Consider the following 13558-nt stretch of genomic DNA (forward strand, 5'->3'; position numbering starts at 1 on the left):
GCTGGTGGGCTGACCAGCTCAGCTGAGACCTAGGCCCAGATCTAGGGCTTTGAGTTGGCCCACCCCAAAATCTCCATTATCTATGAACTGGTGAGGCACGTGAAAGGGCTGGTCCTGCAGATCTAAAGCTGCAGGATCTCCAGAACACAGGACAATAACAGGATAACTGGGAGGAGTCCCAGCAGGGATCCAGTACTGATGATGTCACAGAAGCCAGAGGCCTGCACTGGCAACAATGACTCATTGCCATGAACATCATCTCATTGCAAGAGAAGATGTGTGGACAGAGGGACATATTGTGGGACACACTGGAATGCCACAGCCTCCACAAAGAGGTATTTTCTATGCTTTGTTTTGTTTATTTTGTTTGTATGATTTCTATTTTGGGGAGAGGTTAACAAGGGAGGAAGGTGGATACGAGGGCACTCAGAGATGAGGGGGCCTGAGGTGTATGCTATGGAACTCACACAGAATCAATAAAAAGAATCAATAAAAATATGAAAATATTATGGTATAAGAATTGAATAATAGGACCTTAGATGAAATGCTCAAAAGTAGGGAGAGGGAACTTATAGAACTCACCTCCAGCAGGAAGACAGGACATCAAGTGAGAGAGGGGGTTTCCATCCCACACTCAAAACTCTGGCCCATAATTGTTCCTGTCTGAAAGAACTACAGGGTTGGAAATGGAGAGAAGCCTGAGGAAAAGAAGGTCCAGCAACAGGTTCATAGTGGGATCCAGCTCAAGGCGAGGTCCCAAGGCCTGACACTATTACTGAGGCTATGGAGCGCTCACAAAAAGGGACTTAGCATGACTGCCCTCCAAAGGACCAGCAATCTCAATTAACCTGGACCACTGAGATCTCTCAGGCACTGGACCACCAACCAGGCAGCATACAACAGGTGATATAAGGGCCCCAGCACATATACAGCAGAAGACTGCCAGGTCTGGGTTCAGTCAGAGAAGATGCACCTAACCCTCAAGAGACTGGAGGCCCCAGGGAGTTTAGAGGTCTAGTGGAGTGAGGGCTGCGGGGTGGGGACATTCCTCGTTGAGATAGGGGTGGGGTGGGGAAGGGAGGAGGTATGGGATGTAGAGTAGTTGGAGGGTGGACCAGGAGGGGAATAAAATCTGGAGTGTTAAATAAATAAATAAATAGTAAATTTTTAAAAAGAACTGAATAATAATAATAATAAATCAACAACTAAAAAGCCAGGAATTGTGGTTCCTGTGTATAATCCCAGATTTTCAGAGCCTGAGGCAGGAGGATTGCCACAATTGCAGAAGCCAGACTGGGATACATGTTGGGTTTCAGACCAAACTGGGTTACCCTGCCCCCAAAAAGGAACTAAAAATACTTTTTAAATGATATTTTTTTAAAGCATTGAGTGGTAACAATGTAAACAAGATTGGTCTTTGTGGACTTAGAGTAACACTATACATCTCTACTCAAGTCCCCTCTGCACTTGCCCGCCCGTGTCCAATGTGTCTCCATGTTTCCCTTGTTTGTATATCTATGCATACATACTAGATTTTTTAGATATAGCCCTGGCTGACCTAGTATGTATGCCCACTATGTAGATTGATCAGTCTAGACAACCTAGAACTTACAGAAATCTGTTCCCCTCAAGTGCTGGGATTAAAAGTAACCATCACACCAAGTATATTCGATTTTTTTTAATTGAACTTAAACATGTTCAAAAGAATAAGGCATCAATAGTATGAAGAAATGTTTTATATGTTTATGTAATAGTAAGTTTTATATGTAACATTAAATTTGATATAAACAAGCTCTTGACTACATTTCAAAACATTATCTAGAATGACTAAAGTGGTAAAATACATACAATAAACAAGTATGTAAGTGAACAATCAATATCATTAGTACTAGTAAGTAATGTTTACTATTTATCAATAACAGCATTGTTTTTCCCTAGACCAGACTCTGAGTTCTCACCATCCTCATAAATCTAATAACAAAAGCAATGTCCTGACTCTCACAGCCCATGATGGAGGACTGAGGGCACAGAGCTGCACCACCTGCTTCCACATTCCATCCAAAATGACCCAGAAAAATTTTAAAATATGTAAAACCCTGAATCAGGCATAGAAGCTAAGGAAGGAAACCATACAAATGCCAAAAACTTCAAAGAATTTCTTTGAAATGTTTTGCAATTGGGATCAGATTAAAGAAGGGCATGCAGGACTAACCCCACAACCTGCACAGGAGCAGCCTAACACAGAGACAGGATGCCGGCAGCAGGGCCCACCTGATGCCCGGGGTTCTTCAGAAGCCGAAGGGGGCCAGGTTGGCAAGCAGTGGCAAGGATTTCCAGAAGAAACCCAGGCTTGGCAGCAGTGCTTGCATTTTTGGCTCCTCTAGGCCCAGAGCTGGGCCCAGCAAGACACATTTATTGGTGACAGCAGCCATCCTAGGTGATGCCGTGGACTCCTGACCAGAGACCAAAGCCTGACAACTTGCAGAACCCAGGCAAAGTTTGATCCCTTGTGCAGCAGAACTTGGACAGGGGGCCACGCCTGCACTACCAGTACTTAGGATCTGAGGAAGGGGGACCAGAAGTTCATGTTGTAGTCTTCCACAGCTACACCTACAGAGGTAAGCTCAGTGTGGCTTCAGCTGTGAAGGAGGAGAAGCAGGGGAGAGGGAGGGAGAGGGATGAAGGAGGAAGAGGAGGAGAAGAGGAAGAGGAAAAGGAAGAAGAAAACAAACAAACCAACCCTGAAGATGAAGTTTAGGTAACTATGTTTTAAAAACAATTTCTCTCTTTACATAAATCATAGCAATTAATTTAAGATGGATCTCAGATATCCTGTGAAAAGTGAACCAAGGAGGTTCCCTGGGAAACAACCGTCTTCCTGATCTTTGCTTGGGTGGACTGTCACAAAGAAGACGTCCTTCTGATAAGGAACTGTTAGAAATTTGAATTTCATTAACCTGGAAAAAAATTCTGCAACCAATGTAACTGTTGAAGGATTCAAGTGCAGAAGACAAAAATGATTCCCAGTTAATAAGAGATGGCTCAATGGTTACAAGCAAGGACTACCCTAACAAAGACCAGAATTCGGTTCCTAGCATCCATGTCAAAAGGCTCACAACCACCTGTAACTTCTTCACCACAGGATCTGACATCTTCTAACCAACACACACACAAGTAAAAAAAAAACAAAAAATAAGTTATAAAAGAAGCCTTTAATCCCAAAGGGATGGTTTTAGGAGGTAAAGATTTGGGGAGCTAACCAAGTCATGAGGGCAAAGCCTTCCTTCCTGAGATTAAATTTTTTATAAGAGGCCACAGAAAGAGCAACTCTACTTCCTGCTACATGAGGAAACAAACAGATAACCACGAACAGGGAACACAGCTCCATCCCAGACACCAAATCTATGGCATCCTAACCTTGGATTTACCAGCCTCTATAATATAAAAGATAATTTATCTTCTTAATAAGCCACCAAACTTATTACATTTGTTACAGCAGCCCAATGTTCTCACTTATCCAACCAACACAACTTAAGATACACCAATACACCAATATGTATGGTGTAGCAAATATTCTAAGCAAAGTTAGAGAAACAGTGAATTTGTAGAATCAGAGAGGACCTGGCAGAATTTGTGCTGAGTATTCACCCCTAGACAAGCCTTGTCTGCTTCAAGACTTAAGGAGAGCCTTCACAATTCTGTCAGCATCAGGCAGGCTTTTTCCTAGTAGTGGTTCTCAACTCTGGTTATGTGTTGGAATCACTGGGTAAGACTTGGACAAAGCAGCAGTGTCCAGGTCCCATCTTAAAAGGTTTTATTTAATCATTGTGAGTTGGATCTCGGGCACAGACATTTCTTTAAAAAAAAAAAAATCCCTTAGTAATTTAAATGTGCAGCCAGACTTGGAAAAGCATTGCATGGAGGAAATAAGAAACATAGACTTTTCCAGAGAACTAAACAGCATCAGTGAGTGGAGAATTTCTTCCAATCTAGGGAGGGAAAGAATTATGTACTTAAGTCAAGAGGCAAAACCCAACATTACCCCACAAGCCAGCACTCACAAAGCACCACACTTACCACTTAAGGACACAGTACAGCCCATGTAGGATTGGGTCAAGACTAAGAATCCAAGAACTATTAGAAAGCAATGGAGAAGGGCTGGAGAGGCTGCTCAGAGTTTAAAAGCACTTGCTGCTCTTGCAGAGTACCTGGGTCCAGTTCTCAGCACTCATGTGTTGGCTCACAACCATTCATAATTCCAGTTTTGGGGGTATGACCTCTCTTCTAACATCCACAGGCACCAAGCACATATATGCCATATGTGCAGGCAGAACACTCATACACCTAAAAATAAGATAAAAATCATCTAAAATTAAAACAACAGAGAAAGGATAAACCATATAACACTGGTCATTAATATATTTAACTACATAAATACATAATAAATACATAATGTAATTAATTGATATAGTTAATGACACCAGGTCATTAATGTAATTATAAAACATTAGTATCAAAAGAAAAGTTAGTTCTATAAAATTTGGGTATAAATCCCAAATTAAGTCAATCAGAATTAAGCAGAATGAGACAGTGAGCACAATAAAAATCTGAAAGAGCTTCATTTTACAGAGTTGGTAGTTAATAGACAATTATATTCCTAATCTTTATTAGCAAAAATAAATTTCTTTTGCTAGGATGGTGGTACTACTGGCCTTTAATCCCAGAACCAGGAGGTAGAGGCAGACAAATAAGACTCTGAGTTTGAGGCCAGCCTGGATTGCTTAGTGGATTCCAAGCCAGACAGAGCTACAGACATGTGCGCGCGCACACACACTCACACACTCACACAGGTCTGGCCTCCAGACACACAGCCTAACCACATAATCACTCCGACTCTGCGTAACAACAAGATATCTGAGATGAGGAGCCGTTCATTTTCTGAATTAAGTCTTCTCAAAATATGTCCATGGTCCATGCTTGCTCCAGAGACCATGTTGTCATCCATGATCCCTGCCGCCACAAGGGAACAGGTTGATGGAAGCTCATGATCTGTGCTGCCTTTGATTGCTACAGGCAGGAAAGCTGTTTTTTACTATGGTGTAGATTACTGCAGACCCATCTGAGAATGAGACACATTGGATGTTTTGTGACAGCCTCCCTCCCCCCCACCCCACCCCCAAAAAACAGACAGACAGGAAGCTATCTATTGAAGAGAGTTCTAAAAACTGTAATAAGGATGACTAGTGTGCAGCCCTTCACTGTTGATGGCTTCTGTCAGGGTGGGAGGAGGGGAATAAGGTTTTGTTTTTGTTTTTTTTTTAAGGGGCTGGCCCCTGGGTATTTGATCACACTCCAGTGAGTATGTGGGCAACACAAACTGGACTTGGTGGTTTATTTGGGGGGGGGGATTTTTGTTTGGGGGACATAATTGTTCATTATGGCTTGTTGCATAGTACATGTTATAAATGTGAAAACATAATTATGGAGAAAATACCCCAAAATTTTAATAGTGACTGTCTTCAGATTGAGGTCCCAGAGTTTGCGGATTTTTTTTCTCGTGTCTTTTAACTTTGTCTAAATAGCCCATAATTAAAAATGGAGTTTTTTTGTAAATTGAAAAAAATTACATTTTGACATTTAAAATTAACATTCATCTTATTTATCTTTTTTGTGTTTCCATGGTACTTACATTAAAGGATAAAAGTCAAGTTTCTAAATCAGCTAATTTTAGCAATTATAAGATTTTCTTTACTTGATCTAAGCTAATGACACTGTAAGGAATTAACACCTATGAATACTATAAAGGCTTTTCTGTGGGTGCTTTTATAAAGTCACTTTTGGGAAGTGACTTGTTATGAAATGTGCCAAAAGCAAGAATTTTAAAATGTGTTCTATATTAAGAAGGAGTCTATATCATAAGTATGTTAGAACTTACCAGGATTTATCAGTAAGAACACATCAGGAAGGCAGGGGGGTTCAGGAAAATGTGCTCACAGCTCTAAATTCTTAACTATGCAGATAGAACCCTTAGATGGACTGTATCCAGAGAGCTCCCAAGCTTGAACCAGAACATGTTTATTAAAAATGTCTTCAGTGGGAGGCTGGACAGATGTCTCAGCTGTTAAGAGACTTTCAGAGGACCCAGGTTCAATTCTCTGCACCCACAAGGCAGCTCAAGACAGTCTGTAACTCCAGTTTCAGGACAGCCAGTGCACTCTTCTGACTCTCGCTGTCACCAGGCACACACATAAATGCAGGCACACACCCACACACATAAAATGACAGTGTCTGTGTGTGTGTGGAAGGGGGAATGTCTCTTCTATGGCCTTCTTCCAGTGCCCAAGTTTTTTATGAACTCTCTTTTAGCTTCTCTTTTCTAAGGTCATTTATAGAGATTTATAGATTTCTTGGCAGTACAATTCCAGGTCCTTTCAGCCACTGAACTTAGAGTCCTTAGAAACACGAACCAGAGCTTTAATTAATTTTTTTTACTAAATTTTTGGGCAGACTAAATCAATAGTTCACACTTGAAATTTGCCCCTTTTTATTCAATAATTTTTAAAAAGCATAAAAGCTGGATTGTGGTAAAAGCATACATGCTGGACTGTGGTCAAAACATATTTCCATCTCACTAATCAATTTTAGTATTTGAAACAACACAAAGTCTATAGCCCTTTAACTTTAACACTTCAGGTGTTCTGTCCAAGCAACAGACTTAGAATTTTATTTCATATCTGGCTTGCTACATTTACTGGTGGTATGAATCCAAGTTCCACAGCTTGGACACTGCCTGCTTCAGTAGACCTTGTTTAGGGCACTGCTCTGTTCATTTGTTTTTGAAACAGAGTCTCAGTTTATAACACAGGCTAGCCTAGAATTCACTATAATTCAAGATTGTCTTGAACTTGTAGCAATCCTCCTGCCTCAACATTCCAAGTACTGGGTTTCCAGGCATAAGCCAGCCATGCCTGGACTCCAAATCAGGCTGGACAGACATGTCTGCACTTGCTCAGTTAGATTCCAGCTAGGCATTCATATAGAAAGAGACTTCAGGGTTAATCTTTGTCCTCAGCTTGACTGGATTAAATTACCATGGAAACACGTCTCTGGGTATACCTAGCAGAATATTTCCAGAAGGCTTTGACTAAAGAAGGAAGACCCACCCTGATCATTGAAACATGTCTGTACTTATACACTTAGGGGTATTTCCAAAAAACTTTGACATAAGAAGGAAGGTCTCTTTGGGAAATAATAATTATTATACTTATCTATTTATTGTGTGAGTGGGTGGGTAGATGGGTGGGCACAGTGAGCTCACTTATGTATAGCAAACACATGAAGGTCAGAGTCAATCCTCTGTTTCCACACCTGGATCCTAAGGATCAAACTCAGTTGTTAGCTTCATTGGCCGACACCTTCCCCTGACAAGATGGCAGGTCATCTCCAAATCTCTTTCCTATGACGGTGATTCAGGAGAAATTCCCATTGAGAATCAAGAGGAAAGGGGGGAACTACTTAGAACAAATTTGAAAACCATTTCATGAAAAAAAAAAGTTTGGTGAGAGAGAGTTTTTAAGATTAAAACCACAGAATGTTCTAGAGAATTTGGTTTCTATGAGGAGAAAAAATGCTTCAGACCTTGGAAGTCAAGGAATGAACAAGAATCAGGTACTGCCAATGTGTGGGCTGGGGATCCTGTGATTCCCCACTCAGTAGTAGTCACTTAATACAGAAAGATCTCAGAGGAGTGACTAGTTAGAAGTTATCTAAAAGATGGGTGTAGGAGAGACCAGTGCCATTTGGATTCATTTTCTTAATTTTTTTATTTTTTTATTTGTATACATGTTGGAGTGAGGGAGCTGCCCACAAAGTCCAGAAAGGTGAATCGGATTCCCTGAAGCTGGCATTAGAGACAGTGGTGAGCCACCTGACATGGGTATTGGAAAAGGAAATGGAGCCCTCTGAGAGACTGAGTGCTCATAATGGCTAAGCCATCTTCCTCTCCCCGAGAGCAACATTTTTAAAGCATGCTCCACAATGTTTTTTAAAAGAAATGTTTGTTTGTTTGTTTATTTATTTATTTATGTATTTAGTGTGTGTGTGTGTGTGTGTGTGTGTGTGTGTGTGTGTGTGTGTGTATGGCCTCGTTGGAGGAAGTTGCCACTGGGTGAGCTTTCAGATTTCAAAAACCCAAGCCAAGCCCAATGTCTTTTTCTTCCCGATGCTGGTAAATCTGGTGTAGAACTCTCAGCTACTTCGCCAGCACCATATCTACCTGTGTGCTGCCATGTTCCCTACCATATTCCTTGTCATGATGATGATGGACTAAGCCTATGAAACTGTTAGCCAGCCCATTAAAAGTTTTCTTTTATGGGAGTTGTGGTGTTCATGGTGTCTCTTCACAGCACTACAACGCTGACTAAGACACAGAGACAGTAGACTGTATTCTGTGGCAAGGAGTGGAGGAGATAAGGCACGGGGCAGAGCTGTGCTGTAGAACACTCAACCAAAAAGCACTGTGTAGAGAAGAATGGGAGAGGCTGGTAAGCTGGCGAATTACATAATTCAGGCAATAAATGAAGAGAAATTAAACTAGAACTGTGGTTATGGGAACAGAGAAGGAAGTGGACTGGAAAGGTACCTGGAAGGAAAAGACAAAGTAAAAAGTTAAGCTCATTCTCACCTGACCCTTCCCTCGCCCCAACTCCTATGAACAAAGCTCCTCTGCTAAGTTGTCCAGTGCCATAGAAACCCTCTGGGGATGCTTAGCAAGTTGAACAGGCTTGAATCACACCATCATGGTTATCTGATGGCCACGTGATCCAAAGGAATGCTGGAAGGGCCAACTGCTCTTGCTGGGGGCAGAAAATAGGACACAAGGTAGTGTTGGGTTTGGAAGATAATTCACTCAGCAAAACGGGACCTTTGTTCAGTCTGTAGAACCTATATTTTTACTCCTAGACTAGGGAGGTCTCAGACTGTGCCCCAACAAGCCAGATTTGGTGATCTGTCCTCAATAAGCCAACCAAAGGATCCAAATGAACAGTTAAACAAACAACAGCAGCAACAACAAAACGTGTATTTAATGTGGCCACATTGGGAAGAGGACAGAAGGACTCAATGATTCCTCTAAATTTGTCTTGAGGCAGAGAGATCTAACTTGAAGGCAGGTTCTAAGTAGAAAGCAGAGATGCCCATAACTAAAGAGTCAGTAAAGTATGGCCATGAGTCCATGACTATCTCAGCTCTAAGGCTCTCCTGTAAAGTTGTCAACAAGTTGTTTACCTTTGTCAGGAGACAAGTTGTTCTTCTGAGTAATCACAGTGCTTTGGCCATTTCCTCTCCTACCAGAGAACTTCTGGGGAAGTTCTTTTTTCTTGTGGGGGAGGGGGGTCGTTTGTCTGTATAGCCCTGGCTGTCCTGGAACTCACTTTGTAGACCAGGCTGGCCTTGAACTCAAAAATCCACCTGCCTCTGCCTCCCGAGTGCTGGGATTAAAGGCGTGTGCCACCACGCCTGGCTTCTGGGGAAGTTCTAATTTCTTGGTGTTTATTATTTCCATAGTCTGATGTCAAAGAGGAGAGCATAGGTGTCTTTTTAGAATATATCAATTCCTGCCAGAGAGGCTGGTTAAAACATTTAAAAGCCAAGCATAGCAAGTGAGTATATATGTATATGTATATATTTGTATATATATGTATATATATATATACATATATACACACATATGTTTATGTGTATATATTTATGTATTATATAAACATATACATATTTATATACGTATATATTTATGTTTATACATATATATACATATATACTCACTTATACACATATAAACAGGCATAAATACATGCCTACACACATGCACACACACAACACAGAGGCACACACATCCCAGAAAGCCCCAACCAAAACTCAGACCAGGTTAGTTGGGTTTTAGCCTTCTAACCAGCTCTAAGGATTCTTTTTCTGATATGTATGGTAAGGTAGGACTTCAGAAACCTTTATCTCTTTTTTCATAAAAATCTTTTTTAGAGAGGGAAATCTAATCACATTTGGCTTTATCTCAGAGTACTTAGTATGGGTCTTTGGTCTGTGCTGGGCCATGAGGAAAGAGCTGTGGAACTCAGTCTGTAATTTGATGAAAGAAACAAGAGAAAATACAAATCCAACAAAAATGTACTAAGCATTCTGATAGAAGCACCTATACCAAAAGTATATAACAGAGACTCTAGGTGGAGAGATGGTTCAGTGGTTAAGACCACTGACTGATCTTTCAGAGCATCCAGGTTCAATTCCCAGTACCACATGATGCCTCACACCTGTTTATAACTCCAGTCCCAGGTGATCCAACACCCTCTTCTGGCTTCCATGGGCATTCATTACATACATCTGGTACACAGACATACATGCAAACAAAACACCCATGCACATAAATTATGTCAATTACAAAACAAAAACAAACAAAAAACCAGACTCCTAACCCAAAGATATTTCCAGAGGAAGAGTCTTGAATCAACAAAAATAATAGTACCTCCCCAAAGAGAAAAGTAACCTATAACTAATGAAGATAAGCATCCATTGGGAAAGTGTGTAGGCCCTGGAATAAACAAATAAATAAAAATATCACAAAGTAAAGATATAGTTCATTCAGTAGAGTGCTTGCCTAGCATGCAAGAGGCCTTATTACTGAGTGATAACTTATGCCAAGGGCTTTGAGTCTTAGATGGTTTTAGCTTCATTCTCATACTAGTTAGGAGTTAGCACCACTCTTATAATTTCATAGACAAGAAAAGTAAGGTTCAAAGAGGTTACAGAACTTGTCCAGGAGTGACTCACACCTTGAGAACCTGAAGGCAGAGTTCCTAGTTGAAATGTGACCCCTATCTTCCAGTTAGCGCCATCTGGTCTACCAGTCACTCCTCCTCACAGTACTGAAGAGACTTGCCCAAAGTCCTACACAGCCTGGCCTGGGGTTCAATCCAATTTTCCTCCGGTCTCTGCCCTCATTCAGCTGTGACTTGAGGTCCAAAATGTAATTACCATGGAAGAAACGAATTTTCAAAATGGGCTAGAAAAAATACACTTTGCCTTTGTTTTCTTCTTTCCCTCAGCTATTAAAGAATGATCCAATTTGCACCTCCTGCCTACAAGCCAACGTTTTACAGAAGACTCTGTCAGAGGTTACTGGACCTAGGGCAAAGACTCATCCCACCAGCTGTCTAACATCCCCAGCCAGGGTGTGGCCTGATGGGCTAGGCCAGCAGTAAACAGTTCAGAGGGAACATTCTTTTTTCTTTTCTTTTCCTTCGTGTTTTCTTTCTTTCATTCCTTCTTTATACACTTTCCTAGAACTCACAGCAACATTTGCCTTGTACCAACAAGTTCTGGGACTGAGGGGCAAACCACTGTGCTCAGTTTCAAATACTATGTTCCAAAACTAATAATTTGAAAGTGGAAGTATTTTATAAGTTCATTGTTTCACTTTACTATACCATGATTCCTCCCATTGAAACCATTTCCCTCTCCCCCTTTTGAAGGCAGGGTCTCTAACCTAGGCTAAGCTCAAACTGGATATATAGCTGAGGCTGAGCGTGACCTTCTGCTCTTCCTGCCTCTCCCTTTCAAAGTGCTGGGATTACAGGCATGTGCCACCACACCTGGTTTGTGTTGAGCTCTGGATGGAACCCAGGGCTTCATGCATGAGAGGCAAGCACTCTGCCAATTGAGCAGTACCTTCACCTCCGGAGTCCTACCACACAGTTGACATTCAAATTTTTCAGCATTTGTAACTCTGCCTCCCGAGAGCTTGCCAATTGCAGACACAGAGGTTTCAGCCACCACCGATAGTCACATTTCATCAGCTCCTTTACTGCATAAGTGAAAAGCCTTCCCCAATAGCTCAGGTATGGGAGTCCTGATGGACATCTACCATTTCTTCAGGGCCTTTTTCTTCTCGGGCTTCCAGAACGTAGAGCTGTGCCTTGGCTACCTAGGAAAGAGCAAAACTACATCCATTCACCTTGAGCTGCTTCACTCAAAGGCACAAAGGAACTGGACTCCTTTCAGGCTTCTCTGCCAGCAACTTAGCTCTGTTCTCTCAGCATGTGCCGCTCTCCTCTCCTCTCCCTCACAGATCACCAGCTGGGCAGCCTTGCTCCCATCTCATGATGCCACTTGTAAAATACTGTCATCGTCCAGCCCATTCTCTCTGCCCAAGGACTCTAACAGAAACAGATCCAGAATTCCTCCTTCATCCTTCTCAGTCATTGTCTTTCCCTGACACAGGCTCTGGCTTTGCCTTCTCTTCTGTGAACCCATCCAAGAAAGTACTTCTCCAAAATGGTGGCAAGGGGGTGGGGTAGACGTCCATACACTAGCTTCTCTAATAGACACAGACATAACAATTACAACATGGCACACTAGAGTATCTCTAACAGGGTAGGGCTGTCCTGGGAGAAGACAAGAAGTGGTGGAACATTCAGAGAACCCTTACCTCATCTGCTAACTTCCCCAAGAGTTGTTCTTTCTTAACCTAAAAAGTAGAATCTAATAAAACATCTCTCCCTCTCTCTCTCTCTCTCTCTCTCTCTCTCTCTCTCTCTCTCTCTCACACACACACACACACACACCCCTCTTTGAGGCCTTTGGCCTTCTGGGAAGCCTAAGTACACTGAGGCAGAGAGAAAGGCACAGCTAGGGCAGTCACATTGCCTGTAAGGTTGATGGTAGTGCCTACAGTGCACAACAAATCAATGAATCTCAGAGCCTTGTGCTTGTCTTTTTTTTTTTTTTTTCCAGTCCTGGTACTTTATTTCTTTTTGTACATTAGGTCATGAATTCATATGGAATGGGCTCCAACAGCTCAGGCTCTTTTCCATTAGTCCTCACAGAGTGTGCTTCTCTGGGTGGCGCAGGCTGGCGCTTCAGCTGCACCCAGGTGCCCTTCTCTTTGCCTTCCTTTTTCTTCTGGTCGTTCTCCTTCACCCTCTTCAGGAAGCTGTCTCTGCTCTTTGAATGCTTGAGGCACTCAATCCGCACATTGATCCTCTTGGTCAGAATTTTGCCCTTAACCTGCTTGTTGACAATGATGCCCACGGTATGCTGGGTGACATTGTAGACTCTTCTGGTTTTGCTGTGGTAGCACTTATGGGACATTCCTTTTTGAACCGTGCCCATTCCCTTGATGTCTACAATATCACCCTTCTTGTAGATTCGCATATATGTGGCCAAAGGAACAACGCCTTTGTTCTTGTCTTTATAGAAAATGAAGATAATGAAATCATCCTGATTGGTTGTTTGGGTATTGTGTATCTATGCGTTTATAACTGCAAGTGTCAGGATACATTTACAACACTATTGCTTCTGGAGGTGAGATAGAAGGAATTGAAGCTGAGAGAGGATAAAGGTAAGGAAACTGAGAAGATGGTCTCAGGATTGTGGGAGCAGGCCCGGGAAGGTGGGAATGAAGGGTGTCAAGGTAGATTGATGATGCAACCCCAGAAGACAGAGGAGGAACCTGGAGGAACGGGAGATACACCACTTCCATTCTCTTCAC

The 13558-nt window shown here is 42.0% G+C and overlaps 1 long non-coding RNA gene and 1 pseudogene across 1 annotated transcript; one reads left to right on the forward strand and one right to left on the reverse strand.

The window, feature by feature from the left end:
• Window positions 1–281: 281 nt before the first annotated feature.
• On the forward strand, window positions 282–11161 carry LOC110291978 (uncharacterized). The gene is made up of 3 exons (XR_002377624.1): window positions 282–335; window positions 1939–2618; window positions 11115–11161. It is a non-coding gene; the product is annotated as an uncharacterized LOC110291978 (long non-coding RNA).
• Window positions 11162–12828: 1667 nt separating this feature from the next.
• On the reverse strand, window positions 12829–13179 carry LOC110291072 (large ribosomal subunit protein eL21 pseudogene; annotated as a pseudogene).
• Window positions 13180–13558: the final 379 nt, after the last annotated feature.

The sequence above is a fragment of the Mus caroli genome, unplaced genomic scaffold, assembly GCF_978045245.1.
Source record: "Mus caroli unplaced genomic scaffold, Mus_caroli_1 scaffold_3, whole genome shotgun sequence".
NCBI classification, from domain to species: Eukaryota; Metazoa; Chordata; class Mammalia; order Rodentia; family Muridae; genus Mus; species Mus caroli.